Here is a 16,767-nt window from a genome sequence, read left to right on the forward strand (position 1 = left end):
ATGCTACACAGATCTTGCGTCATTCACACATTGCTACACAGATCTTGCGTCATTCACATGGATCCCATGATATTTAACTAGACTGCTCTCATGCTACGAATCTTGCGTCATTCACACATTGCTACACAGATCTTCCATGATATTTAACTAGACTGATCTCATGCTACATAGATCTTGCGTCATTCACGCATTGCTACACAGATATTGCGTCATTCACATGGATCCCATGATATTTAACTGGACTGCTCTCATGCTACAGATCTTGCGTCATTCACACATTGCTACACAGATCTTGCGTCATTCACATGGATCCCATGATATTTAACTGGACTGCTCATTCACATGGATAGATCTTGCGTCATTCGCGTCATTCACATGGATCCAACACGCAACCTTCTCTTGCGTCATTCACACATTTCTCTTTAATATAAGATTAAAACTATCAAATAGTAAAATATGATACCCAACATGAATCCAACACGCAACTTTCTGATCTGGAGTCAGACGCGCTACCATTGCGCCATAAATCCCATGATAGTTAACGGGACTACTCCTCTATATAACACAGATCTTGCAACTATTATTCACATACACTATCAAATAGTATTGTCATTCACATACTGCCCGTCATCGTTTATAATATAAGATTAAAACTATCAAATAGTATTGTCATTCACATATTGCCCGTCATCGTTTATAATATAAGATTAAAACTATCAAATAGTATAATATTGAACCCAACGTGAATCGAACATGCAACCTTCTAATTTGGAGTCAAACACGCTACCGTTGCGCCATGGATCCCATGATATTTAGCAGGACGACTCCTCTGTACAACACAAATCTTGCAACTGTCATTCACACACTACCCTTCATCGTTTATAATATAAGATTAAAACTATCGAATAGTATAATATAGAACCCAACATGAATCGAACACACAACCTTCTGATCTGGAGTCAAACGCACTACTATTCCACCATGGAGCTCATGATATTTAACAAGACAGCTCCTCTTTACAACACATATCTTGCAACTGTCATTCACACAGTGCCCTTCATCGTTTATAATATAAGATTAAAACTATAATATAAGATTTAAACTATCAAATAGTATAATATTGAACCCGAATCGAACATGCAACCTTCTTATCTGGAGTTAGTCGCGCTACAATTGCGCCATGGATCCCATGATATTTAACGATGACACATATCTTGCAACTGTCATTCACACACTGACCTTCATCGTTTATAATATAAGATTAAAACTATCAAATAGTATGATACTTGAACCCGTGAATCGAACACTGTCATTCACACACTGACCTTCATCGTTTATAATATAAGATTTGATGGTGTTAATATAACACATGCGGAAGCAATTTGGATCTTAGGCACTTTTAGAACATCAATTATAGTAAATAACTAGCATGTTCATAAGTATTAAAACTTAATGAGCTTGAATACTAACCTTTTGTAGTTCAAACTTCTTTTTCCTCACGAACCGGTTTCGAACCACCACTAGTGTCTTCTCCACTATCCTCCGGCCTTAGAACGGGATTGTGGAATCCGGTGTGTGACTAAACTTGGGAGGGATTTTGTATATATGAAGAGAGTGTTTGTGAGAGGTTTTTCTCAAGGTTTTTCACCAAGAAGAAGACCTTCCATGTACCATGATCACTCTATTTAAAGAGTCATGTTTGCATGTTCATGCAAATTTGAGTTTACCAAATTTTGACACTTAAAATTGTCGGCAAACATGCAAGTTTGGTTAAACCAAATTTTGATACCTTAAAATTCCACTAACATGGATTTTTCCATTAAATGAATTCAACATTTTGAATTTCTTCATTTTAATTCAACAATTAATTTGAATAATTAATTTCAAATTAAAGTAACATTAAATAATTAATTAAACTATTTAATTAATATTTAATATTAATTCAAATGTCAATCCCAATCAATTCCGACACATAATTGATTAAGATATTTAAATTTTATTTAAATATTTTAGATTCTCTTCTTTTGTTTAATTAGTAAATAAAACAAAAATGCGGTTAAATATATTGTATATATGTAGAGCATATTCCCTAATTTGAATTCGAACACTTCGAACTCACTCGTCACACTGTTCTATGGTTTAGTCCGATATGTGCTAGCAGAGGGACCTTGGACCTATAGATCATGGGCTCCAACGATCCAAGATTAACCGGCTAAACTCATTAACCTTGTTAACCGACATTCGTTAACTACTAAGACACTCCACTATAGCCTAGTAGTTGCACTCCCCTCACTATAGATATATTTCTGTCCATTTGATATAACCATGATTAGTAAGTCGATCCTTCACAGGTTGTTCGTAACTAGAGATAGGTCAATTTACCGTTTTATCCCTAAAGTTACTTCTTGTTCCTTATGTCTCACTGATCCTCTAATGAACAATTGGTTTGTGGTCCAACCAGTAAACCGAATCCCTCTCAAGCCAATGAGAGGGTGGGGCCCCTTGTTCAAGACCTGAAGTCAGTGCTTAAGAGAACTACCTTTCTTCTATCCCTAAAAGTGGGTAGGAGTGAATTCTATCTTGCACCCCACGTCCCCAGCCATTCACCCAGTCTTACCCCTGAAATGGGAGGCCTATTGAGTCGGCGAACTAGAGCCACTCTCACCCATGCAAATCTAAGGATAATTCCGAATAAACAGGAGTTCATGGTTAGCTCAGGATTAAAACCGAGTTACCTAGGTTATAGAATGAAAAGAAAATCAGTCTCAACATTAAACGAAATTATAAAGTGAGAGTGGTTTTCTTCATGGTCCGATCTTATGCAATACTCATTGCATAGGATGCCCCCACTCACATGTGTCCACATGTACAATTTAGTGATCACATGTTTATATCATATACAAAAGTGGGCCGCATTCATAGTGTCCCCAGAATAAGGTACTCAGCCTTATCCTTATACTATAGATCATTTTATAGTGGCATCCATAGTATCCCCAGAATAAGGTACTCAGCCTTATCCTTATACTAGAGATCATTTTGACTATATACTTGAACTTGATCCACTCTTATGTCTCTACATATATGACTATATACTTGAACTTGATCCACTCTTATGTCTCTACATATATGACTATATACTTGAACTTGATCCACTCTTATGTCTTTGATCCACTCTTATGTCTCTACATATATGACTATATACTTGAACTTGATCAACTCTTATGTCTCTACATATAGTTCAAGTATAACAATCTTTACTGAATAAACAACGTCTCTACATATAGTTCAAGTATAACAATCTTTACTGAATAAACAAGAATAATAACTTTATTGAAAATAGAATATGTTTTTGTTTACAAACTATGAGTTTTAGGACATAAAACCCAACAAGATTAAAACTATCAAATAGTATGATACTTGAACCCAACATGAATCGAACACGCAACCTTCTGATCTGGAGTCAGACGCGCTACCATTGCGCCATGGATCCCATGATATTTAACGAGACAGCTCCTCTATACAACACAGATCTTGCAACTGTCATTCACACACTAACCTTCATTGTCTATAATATAAGATTATAAAAAAATATCAAATAGTATGATACTTAAACCCAACGTGAATCGAACACGCAACCTTCTGATCTGGAGTCAGACGCGCTACCATTGCGCCATGGATCCCATGATATTTAATGAGACGGCTCCTCTATACAACACAGATCTTGCAACTGTCATTCACACACTAACCTTCATTGTCTATAATATAAGATTAAAAAAATATCAAATAGTATCATACTTGAACCCAACGTGAATCGAACACGCAACCTTCTAATCTAGAGTCAGACGCGCTACCATTGCGCCATGGATCCCATGATATTTAATGAGACGGCTCCTCTATACAACACAGATCTTGCAACTGCCATTCACACACTAAACTTCATCGTCTATAATATAAGATTAAAAAAATATCAAATAGTATGATACTTGAACCCAACGTGAATCGAACACGCAACCTTCTGATCTGGAGTCAGACGCGCTACCATTGCGCCATGGATCCCATGATATTTAATGGGACGACTCCTCTATACAACACAGATCTTGCAACTGTCATTCACACACTAACCAAATAATATGATACTTGAACCCAACGTGAATCGAACACGCAACCTTCTGCTCTGGAGTCAGACGCGCTACCATTGCGCCATGGGATATATTAATGGGATGGCTCCTCTATACAACACAGATCTTGCAACTGTCATTCACACACTAACCTTCATTGTCTCTATAATATAAGATTAAAAAGATATCAAATAGTATGATACTTGAACCCAACGTGAATCGAACACGCAACCTTCTGATCTGGAGTCAGACGCGCTACCATTGCGCCATGGGATATATTTAATGGGACGGCTCCTCTATACAACACAGATCTTGCAACTGTCATTCACACACTAACCTTCATTGTCTATAATATAAGATTATAAAAAAATATCAAATAGTATGATACTTGAACCCAACGTGAATCGAACACGCAACCTTCTGATCTGGGTCAGACGCGCTACCATTGCGCCATGGATCCCATGATATTCAACGAGACGGCTCCTCTATACAACAGAGATCTTGCAACTGTCATTCACACACTAACCTTCATCGTCTATAATATAAGATTAAAAAAATATAAAATAGTATGATACTTGAACCCAACGTGAATCGAACACGCAACCTTCTGATCTGGAGTCAGACGCGCTACCATTGCGCCATGGATCCCATGATATTTAACGAGACGGCTCCTCTATACAACAAAGATCTTGCAACTGTCATTCACACACTAACCTTCATTGTCTATAATATAAGATTAAAAAAATATCAAATAGTATCATACTTGAACCCAACGTGAATACGCAACCTTCTGATCTGGAGTCAGACGCGCTACCATTGCGCCATGGATCCCATGATATTTAATGAGACGGCTCCTCTATACAACACAGATCTTGCAATTGCCATTCACACACTAAACTTCATCGTCTATAATATAAGATTAAAAAAATATCAAATAGTATGATACTTGAACCCAACGTAAATCGAACACGCAACCTTCTGATCTGGAGTCAGACGCGCTACCATTGCGCCATGGATCCCATGATATTTAACGAGACGGCTCCTCTATATAACACAGATCTTGCAACTGTCATTCACACACTAACCTTCATTGTCTATAATATAAGATTAAAAAAATATCAAATAGTATCATACTTGAACCCAACGTGAATACGCAACCTTCTGATCTGGAGTCAGACGCGCTACCATTGCGCCATGGATCCCATGATATTTAATGAGACGGCTCCTCTATACAACACAGATCTTGCAACTGCCATTCACACACTAAACTTCATCGTCTATAATATAAGATTAAAAAAATATCAAATAGTATGATACTTGGGATATCAAATAGTATGATACTTGAACCCAACGTGAATCGAACACACAACCTTCTGATCTGGAGTCAGACGCGCTACCATTGCGCCATGGGATATATTTAATGGGATGGCTCCTCTATACAACACAGATCTTGCAACTGTCATTCACACACTAACCTTCATTGTCTATATTTTTATATCAAATAGTATGATACTTGAACCCAACGTGAATCGAACACGCAACCTTCTGATCTGGAGTCAGACGCGCTACCATTGCGCCATGGATCCCATGATATTCAATGAGACGGCTCCTCTATACAACACAGATCTTGCAACTGTCATTCACACACTAACCTTCATTGTCTATAATATAAGATTAAAAAAATATCAAATAGTATGATACTTGAACCCAACGTGAATACGCAACCTTCTGATCTGGAGTCAGACGCGCTACCATTGCGCCATGGATCCCATGATATTTAATGAGACGGCTCCTCTATACAACACAGATCTTGCAACTGCCATTCACACACTAAACTTCATCGTCTATAATATAAGATTAAAAAAATATCAAATAGTATGATACTTGAACCCAACGTGAATCGAACACGCAACCTTCTGATCTGGAGTCAGACGCGCTACCATTGCGCCATGGGATATATTTAATGGGATGGCTCCTCTATACAACACAGATCTTGCAACTGTCATTCACACACTAACCTTCATTGTCTATAATATAAGATTATAAAAAAATATCAAATAGTATGATGCTTGAACCCAACGTGAATCGAACACGCAACCTTCTGATCTGGAGTCAGACGCGCTACCATTGCGCCATGGATCCCATGACTTTCAACGAGACGGCTCCTTTATACAACACAGATCTTGCAACCTTCATTGTCTATAATATAAGATTAAAAAAATATCAAATAGTATCATACTTGAACCCAACGTGAATACGCAACCTTCTGATCTGGAGTCAGACGCGCTACCATTGCGCCATGGATCCCATGATATTTAATGAGACGGCTCCTCTATACAACACAGATCTTGCAACTGCCATTCACACACTAAACTTCATCGTCTATAATATAAGATTAAAAAAATATCAAATAGTATGATACTTGAACCCAACGTGAATCGAACACACAACCTTCTGATCTGGAGTCAGACGCGCTACCATTGCGCCATGGGATATATTTAATGGGATGGCTCCTCTATACAACACAGATCTTGCAACTGTCATTCACACACTAACCGTCTATAATATAAGATTATAAAAAAATATCAAATAGTATGATACTTGAACCCAACGTGAATCAAACACGCAACCTTCTGATCTGGAGTCAGACGCGCTACCATTGCGCCATGGATCCCATGATATTCAATGGGATGGCTCCTCTATACAACACAGATCTTGCAACTGTCATTCACACACTAACCTTCATTGTCTATAATATAAGATTATAAAAAAATATCAAATAGTATGATGCTTGAACCCAACGTGAATCGAACACGCAACCTTCTGATCTGGAGTCAGACGCGCTACCATTGCGCCATGGATCCCATGATATTCAACGAGACGGCTCCTCTATACAACACAGATCTTGCAACCTTCATTGTCTATAATATAAGATTAAAAAAATATCAAATAGTATCATACTTGAACCCAACGTGAATACGCAACCTTCTGATCTGGAGTCAGACGCGCTACCATTGCGCCATGGATCCCATGATATTTAATGAGACGGCTCCTCTATACAACACAGATCTTGCAACTGCCATTCACACACTAAACTTCATCGTCTATAATATAAGATTAAAAAAATATCAAATAGTATGATACTTGAACCCAACGTGAATCGAACACACAACCTTCTGATCTGGTGTCAGACGCGCTACCATTGCGCCATGGGATATATTTAATGGGATGGCTCCTCTATACAACACAGATCTTGCAACTGTCATTCACACACTAACCTTCATTGTCTATATTTTTATATCAAATAGTATGATACTTGAACCCAACGTGAATCGAACACGCAACCTTCTGATCTGGAGTCAGACGCGCTACCATTGCGCCATGGATCCCATGATATTCAATGAGACGGCTCCTCTATACAACACAGATCTTGCAACTGTCATTCACACACTAACCTTCATTGTCTATAATATAAGATTAAAAAAATATCAAATAGTATGATACTTGAACCCAACGTGAATACGCAACCTTCTGATCTGGAGTCAGACGCGCTACCATTGCGCCATGGATCCCATGATATTCAATGGGATGGCTCCTCTATACAACACAGATCTTGCAACTGTCATTCACACACTAACCTTCATTGTCTATAATATAAGATTATAAAAAAATATCAAATAGTATGATGCTTGAACCCAACGTGAATCGAACACGCAACCTTCTGATCTGGAGTCAGACGCGCTACCATTGCGCCATGGATCCCATGATATTCAACGAGACGGCTCCTCTATACAACACAGATCTTGCAACCTTCATTGTCTATAATATAGGATTAAAAAAATATCAAATAGTATCATACTTGAACCCAACGTGAATACGCAACCTTCTGATCTGGAGTCAGACGCGCTACCATTGCGCCATGGATCCCATGATATTTAATGAGACGGCTCCTCTATACAACACAGATCTTGCAACTGCCATTCACACACTAAACTTCATCGTCTATAATATAAGATTAAAAAAATATCAAATAGTATGATACTTGAACCCAACGTGAATCGAACACGCAACCTTCTGATCTGGAGTCAGACGCGCTACCATTGCGCCATGGATCCCATGATATTTAACGAGACGGCTCCTCTATACAACACATATCTTGCAACTGTCATTCACACACTAACGATGATAGTATAAATATCAAATAGAATGATACTGAACCCTATGTGAATCACACGCAACCTTCTGATCTGGAGTAAGATGCGCTACTATTGCTTAATAGCACGGCTCCTTTATAACAACACAGATCCTGCAACTGTCATTCACACACTATTAAAATAGTATAATATTGAACCTAACGTGAATCAAACACGCAACCTTCTGATCTGGAGTCAAACACACCACCATTACGCCATGGATCCCTTGATATTTAATTGGACGGCTCCTTTATACAACATAGATCTTGCAATAAGATTAAACCTATCAAATAGTGTAATATTGAACCGAACACGCAACCTTCTGATCTAGAGTCAGACGCGCTACCATTGCACCATGGATCCCATGATATGTTATAGGACGGCTTCTCTGTATAATACAGATCTTGCAGTCATTCATACACAATTCTTCATCCTTTACAATATAAGATTAAAACTATCAAATAGTATAATATTTAACCCAACCTGAATTGAACATGAAACCTTTTGATTTGGAGTCGGCTATTCTGTACAACATAGATCTTGTGTCATTCACAAAGTGCACTTCATCATTTATAATATAAGATTAAAACTATCAAATAGTATAATATTTATCCTAAATCGAACATGCAACCTTCTGATTTGAAGTCAAACACGCTACCATTGCACCATGGATCCCATGATATTTAACAAGACGGCTTTTCTGTCAATACAAATCTTGCAGCTATCATTCACACACTACCCTTCATTGTTTACTATGCTCTTCTATACAACATGTCATGAAACTGTCATTTACACACTGCTCCATGATTTTTAATGGGACGACTCTTCTGTACAATAAGTCCTGAAACTTTCATTTACACTGCTCCATGATTTTTAATGGGACGGCTCTTCTGTACAAGAGGTCCTGAAACTGTCATTTACACAGCTCCATGATTTTTACACACTGCTCCAAGATTTTTACACACTGCTCTATGATTTTTAATGGGACGGCTCTTCTATACAAGAGGTCGTGAAACTGTCATTTACACAATGCTCTAGGATAACTGTCATTGCTCCATGATAACTATCACTTACATACACACTGCTCCATGATAACTGTCATTGCTCCATGATAACAGAGGTCCTGAAACTGTCATTTACACCGCTTGACATTGCTCCATGATTTTTACACATGGATTTTTAATGGGACGGCTCTTCTGTACAAGAGGTCCTGAAACTGTCATTTACACAGCTCCATGATTTTTACACATGGATTTTTAATGGGACGGCTCTTCTGTACAAGAGGTCCTGAAGCTGTCATTTGCACAGCTCCATGATTTTTACACACTGCTCCATGATGGTCCTGAAGCTGTCATTTACACACTGCTCCATGATTTTTACACACTGCTCCATGATTTTTAATGGGACGACTCTTCTGTTACACACTACTCCATGATTTTTAATGGGACGGCTCTTCTGTACAAGAGGTCCTGAAACTATCATTTACATACACACTGCTCCATGATAACTGTCATTTACATACACACTGCTCCATGATAACTGTCATTGCTCCATGATAACTGTCATTGCTCCATGATAACTGTCATTTACACACTGCTCCATGATTTTTAATGGGACGACTCTTCAGTACAAGAGGTCTTTAATGGGACGGCTCTTCTATACAAGAGGTCCTGAAACTGTCATTTACACACTACTCTTCATCGTTGGGACGACTCTTCTGTACAAGAGGTCCTGAAACTGTCATTGCTTAATGGGACGGCTCTTCTGCATAAGAGGTCCTAAAACTGTCATTTACACACTGAAACTGTCATTTACACACTGCTCCATGATACACACTGAAACTGTCATTTACACACTCTGCTCCATGATACACACTGAAACTGTGATTTACACACTCTGCTCCATGATACACACTGAAACTGTTATTTACACACTCTGCTCCATGATACACACTGAACCTGTCATTTACACACTCTGCTCCATGATACACACTGAAACTGTCATTTACACACTCTGCTCCATGATACACACTGAAACTGTCATTTACACACTCTACTCCATGATACACACACTGAAACTGTCATTTACACACTCTACTCCATGATACACACTGAAACTGTCATTTACACACTCTACTCCATGATACACACTGAAACTGTCATTTACAGTCATTTACACACTCTACTCCATGATACACACTGAGACTGTCATTTACACACTCTACTCCATGATACACACTGAAACTGTCATTTACAGTCATTTACACACTCTACTCCATGATACACACTGAAACTGTCATTTACACACTCTACTCCATGATACACACTGAAACTGTCATTTACACACTACTCTTCATCGTTGGGACGGCTCTTCTGTACAAGAGGTCCTGAAACTGTCATTGCTTAATGGGACGGCTCTTCTGTACAAGAGTCTTCATCGTTGGGACGGCTCTTCTGTACAAGAGGTCCTAAAACTGTCTCTGTACAAGAGGTCCTGAAACTGTCGTTTATAATATAAGATTAAAACTATCAAATGGTATAATATTGAACACAATGTGAATCGAACACACAACCTTCTGATCTAGAGTCAAACACACTACCATTATGCCATGGATCCCATGAAATTTAATAACTCCTCTGTACAAAACAGATCTTGCGACTGTCATTCACACACAAGATTAAAATTATCAAATTGTATAATCTTGAACCCAACGTAAATCAAACACACAAGTATAATATTTTAAACCCAACCTGAATCACTACCATTGCGTCATGGATCCCATGATATTTAATGAGATAGCTCCTACTGTACAATACAAATCTTGTAGCTGAACCCAACGTGAATCAAACACGCAACCTTTTGATCTTGAGTCGCGCTACCATTGTGCCATGGATCCCATGATATTTAAGACGGCTTCTCTGTACAATACAGATCTTGCAGCTGTCATTCACATCCTGCCCTTCATCTTTTACAATATAAGATTAAAATTATCAAATAGTATAATATTGAACCCAACGTGAACCTTCTGATCTGGAGTCAGACGCGCTACCATTGCGCCATGGATCCAATGATATTTAACGAGACGGCTCCTCTGTACAATACAGATCTTGCTGTCATTCACACACTGCCCTTCATCGTTTACAATATAAGATTTGAACCGCCCTTCATCGTTTACAATATAAGATTTGAACCCAATGTGACTCAAACACGCAATCTTTTGTCATTCACACACTGCCCTTCATCGTTTACAATATCAGATTTGAACCGCCCTTCATCGTTTACAATATAAGATTTGAACCCAATGTGAATCAAACATGCAACCTTTTGGTCTAAAGTCAGACGCGCTACCATTGCGCCAAGGATCCCATGATATTTAACAGGATGGCTCCTATGTACAACACAGATCTTGCAACTGTCATTCACATACTACCCTTCATCATTTATAAGATTAAAATTATCAAATTGTATAATATTGAACCCAACATGAATGGAAAGACACATCTATACAATACAGATCTTGCAGTTGTCATTCACACACTGCTCTTCATCGTTTATAATATAAGATTAAAATTATCAAATAGTATAATATTGAACCCAACGTGAATCAAACACGTAACCTTCTGATCTGGAGTCAAAAGTGCTACCATTGCGCTATGGATCCCATGATATGTAATGAGACGGCTCCTCAATACATCACACATCTTATGGTTGTAATTCACATACTATGCCACACCACCGGATTGCTTGGAACCACTCCTCATACTACTCCACACCACCGGATTGCTTTAGTTACTTTAGTAGTAGCAATATTAATGGAATTCAACCTAGTTTATAATATAAGATTAAAATTATCCCATAGTAAATTTGAACCCAACGTGAATCAAACATGCAACCTTGAAATATGGAGTCAGACCTGCTACCATTACGTCATGGATCCAGATTAAAATTACGTCATGGAGTCAGACTCCTCAATACATCACAGATTTTGCAAGTGTCATTCACACACTACTCCACATCACCCGAATTGGACGCAACACACTTCTCTACATTACCCGAATTGGATGCAACCTTCTGATCTAGAGTGAGACGTCGACCATTGAACCTAGTTTATAGTATAAGATTAAAATTATCAAGTAGTAAATTAAACCCAACATGAATCGAACACGCAACCTTCTGATCTAGAGTCAAACACGCTATCATTCGTTACACCATGGATCCTGATCGGCTCCTCAGTATATCACAGATCTTGCGCAAGTGAAATTCACACACTATTCGATACCACCGGATTGTCGCAACCTTTTGATTTGGAGTCAGACATGCTATCATTACGCCATGCATCCTGATCGCCTCCTCAGTACAGCGCACAGATCTTGCGCAGGTGGAATTCACCCACTACTCCACACCACCAGATTGTTGATCCTATGATTGGCTCCTTGGTACATCACAGATCTTGGGCAGGTGGATCTCACACACTACTCCACAACACCAGATTGCTTACTTAAGCACTTCAGATCGTGATCCCACGGCTCCTCAATAAATCACTGATCTTGTGGATGCCATTTGTCACAATCACACTCTTACAGTAGCGGGATGACGATTGTGTGACACTTGTTATAACTCAGCGAACAAGTTAGCTGTGAGAAATTCAAACTTCGTGAACAACGTCGGCATATGCTTAAGCTTCAAGTCACGCTTGAGAGAAAAATTTTAGAAAACGTGAGCGAAGAAAGACGCTAAAAACAATTTGAAAGAAAGAAATGTTATAAGCTAAAAGCGACTAGACAACAACAACTACTTTGATAGAAGATAACCCGAGTAGGAATAAGTGACTACTAGTCATATCCCCTTATAGTACATTTTGAGACATTTTAGTCATCGCGGGTGTAGACATGATTTTGGGGAACCGTTGTACACCCCCGTATTGACACAACAATAATAGTTAAGGTCTATCGTCTAATATGAAAGCAAGTAAAAAGAGGTTTGGAACGGGTGTACGGCCATGGACAACATGTCCTAGACAAGCATGACTGGAACATCCATCTTGTGGTCACAGACATCATGCCTTGGACAAGCATGATCGTGACATTCTCCCTCATTCAATTGGTTGACGTCTCTATCAACCGAGTCTTAACGTACTCAATGATGTAGGGTGAGCCTGACTTTAGGACTTTCGAAACGCTTCCAACTGATCTCGGTATTGAGGATTTTCTTTCAATCTGCTAGGAACTATTGAAAATCAATTCTCGATTCATCGAGTCATTGAGTTTTTTAGTCTTCTTTGTCGAAGTCTCTACTACTTTTTTCACTAGAAAATTCTTCTTCTTTGCATGATGTTATGTCGTTTCCTTATAATTGGTGTCTTCTTGGTCAATTAGTAACGTTTTAAGTTATTGACGTGAACAACAGGGCTAGTTCGCATCCATGGGAGAAATTGGATTCTATATGATGCCTTCTCGACCTTGTGGATAACTTTGACAGACCCATAGTATTCTCACACAAGTTTTTTATTCTTGTTACTTTGACCTCAACATGATCAAAATTTTCTCTCCGTCTTGGAACTATCATGGTCGATGCTTCTAATCGACCCTTCTTTTCATCCCTCTAAATGATACTTGTGCGTAAACGTGCGTTGCTTCAAAGGTTTGTCTCAATCTCCCTCCTTAAGGGAGATGTTGGCTTGGTATCTATCTCGAGTTGAAACTCCTCAATCATTAGAGAGAGGAATTGGGTTTAATCCAACGAGAAAAATGACTTCTAGAAATATTTTGATGGTGAATAATTTAGGTCACGGACCATGAGAAGCTATGAGTTGGTCCCATTTTCTTCCTTAAGACGTCCTTTATAATTTTCATGAAGTGATCGGGGCCACAAATGCAATGTACAAGACTGTGGAGGACTTCTTTTTAGAGTTATCGAGCCACAAAAATTCATCATCTTTCCTGACTGAAGGTTGAAGATGGTGACATAGCTAGTTCAATGAAATTAACCTCTTTGTAGATTGATTCTCATGAAATTCTTTTTGCTTTCTAACCCTTGGGGTCCTGCTCACAAATATTTGGAGCAATTCGGATAAAAAAATCTCGAGAACAGAGGTCTCGAATGTCGCTCAGTGAGGTAAGTAGCCAGTCTGGTATTTTCTTAAACTTTACTTGTGGAAATTACCGTCCGTACAAGACCAAAATGATTTCAAAAATATTTAATATTTAATATATATGAGGCTTATTTTCACATAAGTGACTAGGAAAGGTTAGAAGACAATTGGAGCTTGTTTAGGGCCTACCAAGACTTGAGTAGTAAATGACCAAATTACCCTTATTAGAACTTTAACTATTTTCACGATCCTAAAAAACTTCAAATGAAATGAAACTTTACAAGAGACTCATTTATGATATTAAAAGTGTTAATGCAAGATTTCAATCTCCAAAATTGACTCTTTAGTTAGTGATTCATTGGCCACTAATCAACTCGTAAGTATAGCAGGACGGGGAGAGATTTAAACGAAAATTGATGAAACTAGAGCTTACATGTTATAATCTATGCTTTGATTGTGCCTAAGTCTTGAAGAAAAAAATTCTTAAAGCTAGAACCTAAGATGACACTCTAAGAATAAGAAGGATCATGCCAAGAAAGCACAACCCAAGCCTTAAGCCTACCATAATACCACATTACCTAGGCTCAGCACACGCCTTAAGAAACCTTAGACCTCCCACTGAACTTCATTATTTCATGACTCAGACTACGTCGTGAGTGATGCAGGAGATTTTTGGGGCCACAAAGATGTCGAATTTGGATCTCAACCCAAGGAGGTGTCATGGCAGTTATAGGTTGTATCTGGATCCCAATTCAAGGAAATGTTAGAGTCATCATGAGCCGAATTTGGAATTTGAATCCTAGTCCAAACCAAGAATAAAGATTTTCAAGCTCATTTCATGTACCGGTATCATAGAAGGAGTATCTAAAGGACAAGAAACAAGAATAAAAAACTAAGACCCTAAATGTTCAGGATCAAAGTTCTTAAGTTTTAAAAAGAATCCTTAAAGCTAGAGCACAAAAACCTATGAACCTAAGAGGATACTCTAAAGACAACACTCATGACAAGAAGATAGGTACTAAAAAATGACCTAAACTCGTAACAAGACTACTAGGTACCACTCTACTTTGATTTTCTAAAGATTTCCTGATGAGCGATATAACATGATCCCTCAACACAGGCTACATCACAGAGGACGCATGAAACCTTGGAACAGGTATTTAAACTATGTTGCAGGGAACATATGCAGCCTTAGACATAAGTATGCATAATGTATCATAGGGAATGCATAAAGTCACAAATTCAAGTATCGGTACTTTAACTGCATCATAAGGAACACATGAAACCTTGGATGTAGTTATTCAGACTATGATGCTGGAACTTCCAAAGTCCTGGACATAGGCCTGCATATTGTGTCATAGGAAATGCATGAAACCTCATACATAAGTTAGGACGAAGTTATTTACCTACCATAGGAACCCACACGCCTCTTAAGTGCCAAGGTCCTCATGTCAAAACTAAGAACTTAAAAACTCATAACTTTAGACCAAGATCATCGATATAGAACCATGTTATGTACTCAATACTCATGACCAAAACCTAGAATCAAGGTTCTCAAAATAAGAATCAAGTCATATACCAAGATCAACGAAAGAGTGTGTTACCGTAACATCATAGAAACAATTAAAACCCTACAACTAGATTACTTACTAAGTCTTGTACTCACTTTATGTTTGCCATGTTTTTTAAGTAACTAGGAGCTATTCAAATATGAGAGAAAATTTGGAGCAAGAGTCACAGAGAGTCGGTTCCTATTCTAAGGAACCAATGCCTCCAATTGTTCCTGTTTGTTGTGCCATTTTAACTCATCGTTTTGCTAACGTATTTAAACTTGTGATTTGGACAATATAAATAAAGTATATTTATATTTTATATTCCATTTGTTTTGTTTAAGAAAAAATTTACGAGTCCGTGTTGTCATCTGTACTTCAAAAATCCTTGAAAAATTGGTCGTAATAAATAAATGAATAAAACCCAAATTATTATTTTAACAAAATAAATAATATATGTTTTTTTTATTTTTATAATAGATGAGATGAAAATTTCAAATCTTTGATCATATGTAAATAAATAATAATAACATTAATTCCACCAACCTACACGCAAGGAATAACACATAGGAAGTTAATATTAATTTAATGGGTAATTTATAAAATATAAATCGCCAATAAATGAAATAAAAAGACAAAAAGAAAAGTTGACTAAACACCTTTTTTTGCTCAATTTTCAACCAACTTGTACACTTCATTTAATCACCCAAATTAGGTCGCTTTCAAAACTAAATAAAAAAATATTTTATAAAATAAATATTTAAATAAAAAAATCAACAAAGAATTTAATTAATAGTTAAAAAATACGATATAAT

The 16,767-nt window shown here is 37.7% G+C and overlaps 18 non-coding genes across 18 annotated transcripts; all 18 read right to left on the minus strand.

The window, feature by feature from the left end:
• Positions 1-732: 732 nt before the first annotated feature.
• On the minus strand, positions 733-804 carry TRNAW-CCA (transfer RNA tryptophan (anticodon CCA)). Its single transcript has one exon. It is a non-coding gene; the product is annotated as a tRNA-Trp (tRNA).
• A 2,614-nt stretch (positions 805-3,418) lies between these two features.
• Positions 3,419-3,490, minus strand: TRNAW-CCA (transfer RNA tryptophan (anticodon CCA)). Its single transcript has one exon. It is a non-coding gene; the product is annotated as a tRNA-Trp (tRNA).
• Positions 3,491-3,608: 118 nt separating this feature from the next.
• TRNAW-CCA (transfer RNA tryptophan (anticodon CCA)) lies at positions 3,609-3,680 on the minus strand. The gene has a single exon. It is a non-coding gene; the product is annotated as a tRNA-Trp (tRNA).
• A 304-nt stretch (positions 3,681-3,984) lies between these two features.
• Positions 3,985-4,056, minus strand: TRNAW-CCA (transfer RNA tryptophan (anticodon CCA)). Its single transcript has one exon. It is a non-coding gene; the product is annotated as a tRNA-Trp (tRNA).
• Positions 4,057-4,322: 266 nt separating this feature from the next.
• Positions 4,323-4,394, minus strand: TRNAW-CCA (transfer RNA tryptophan (anticodon CCA)). Its single transcript has one exon. It is a non-coding gene; the product is annotated as a tRNA-Trp (tRNA).
• Positions 4,395-4,694: 300 nt separating this feature from the next.
• TRNAW-CCA (transfer RNA tryptophan (anticodon CCA)) lies at positions 4,695-4,766 on the minus strand. Its single transcript has one exon. It is a non-coding gene; the product is annotated as a tRNA-Trp (tRNA).
• A 299-nt stretch (positions 4,767-5,065) lies between these two features.
• TRNAW-CCA (transfer RNA tryptophan (anticodon CCA)) lies at positions 5,066-5,137 on the minus strand. Its single transcript has one exon. It is a non-coding gene; the product is annotated as a tRNA-Trp (tRNA).
• A 323-nt stretch (positions 5,138-5,460) lies between these two features.
• On the minus strand, positions 5,461-5,532 carry TRNAW-CCA (transfer RNA tryptophan (anticodon CCA)). The gene has a single exon. It is a non-coding gene; the product is annotated as a tRNA-Trp (tRNA).
• A 100-nt stretch (positions 5,533-5,632) lies between these two features.
• TRNAW-CCA (transfer RNA tryptophan (anticodon CCA)) lies at positions 5,633-5,704 on the minus strand. Its single transcript has one exon. It is a non-coding gene; the product is annotated as a tRNA-Trp (tRNA).
• A 299-nt stretch (positions 5,705-6,003) lies between these two features.
• On the minus strand, positions 6,004-6,075 carry TRNAW-CCA (transfer RNA tryptophan (anticodon CCA)). The gene has a single exon. It is a non-coding gene; the product is annotated as a tRNA-Trp (tRNA).
• Positions 6,076-6,188: 113 nt separating this feature from the next.
• On the minus strand, positions 6,189-6,260 carry TRNAW-CCA (transfer RNA tryptophan (anticodon CCA)). The gene has a single exon. It is a non-coding gene; the product is annotated as a tRNA-Trp (tRNA).
• A 281-nt stretch (positions 6,261-6,541) lies between these two features.
• TRNAW-CCA (transfer RNA tryptophan (anticodon CCA)) lies at positions 6,542-6,613 on the minus strand. The gene has a single exon. It is a non-coding gene; the product is annotated as a tRNA-Trp (tRNA).
• A 107-nt stretch (positions 6,614-6,720) lies between these two features.
• On the minus strand, positions 6,721-6,792 carry TRNAW-CCA (transfer RNA tryptophan (anticodon CCA)). The gene has a single exon. It is a non-coding gene; the product is annotated as a tRNA-Trp (tRNA).
• Positions 6,793-6,910: 118 nt separating this feature from the next.
• TRNAW-CCA (transfer RNA tryptophan (anticodon CCA)) lies at positions 6,911-6,982 on the minus strand. The gene has a single exon. It is a non-coding gene; the product is annotated as a tRNA-Trp (tRNA).
• A 453-nt stretch (positions 6,983-7,435) lies between these two features.
• Positions 7,436-7,507, minus strand: TRNAW-CCA (transfer RNA tryptophan (anticodon CCA)). Its single transcript has one exon. It is a non-coding gene; the product is annotated as a tRNA-Trp (tRNA).
• A 301-nt stretch (positions 7,508-7,808) lies between these two features.
• Positions 7,809-7,880, minus strand: TRNAW-CCA (transfer RNA tryptophan (anticodon CCA)). Its single transcript has one exon. It is a non-coding gene; the product is annotated as a tRNA-Trp (tRNA).
• Positions 7,881-8,161: 281 nt separating this feature from the next.
• On the minus strand, positions 8,162-8,233 carry TRNAW-CCA (transfer RNA tryptophan (anticodon CCA)). Its single transcript has one exon. It is a non-coding gene; the product is annotated as a tRNA-Trp (tRNA).
• A 3,667-nt stretch (positions 8,234-11,900) lies between these two features.
• On the minus strand, positions 11,901-11,972 carry TRNAW-CCA (transfer RNA tryptophan (anticodon CCA)). The gene has a single exon. It is a non-coding gene; the product is annotated as a tRNA-Trp (tRNA).
• Between the last annotated feature and the right edge of the window lie 4,795 nt (positions 11,973-16,767).

This window comes from Cucurbita pepo, chromosome 8 (genome assembly GCF_057944985.1).
Source record: "Cucurbita pepo subsp. pepo isolate OVF chromosome 8, ASM5794498v1, whole genome shotgun sequence".
Lineage (NCBI taxonomy): Eukaryota > Viridiplantae > Streptophyta > Magnoliopsida > Cucurbitales > Cucurbitaceae > Cucurbita > Cucurbita pepo.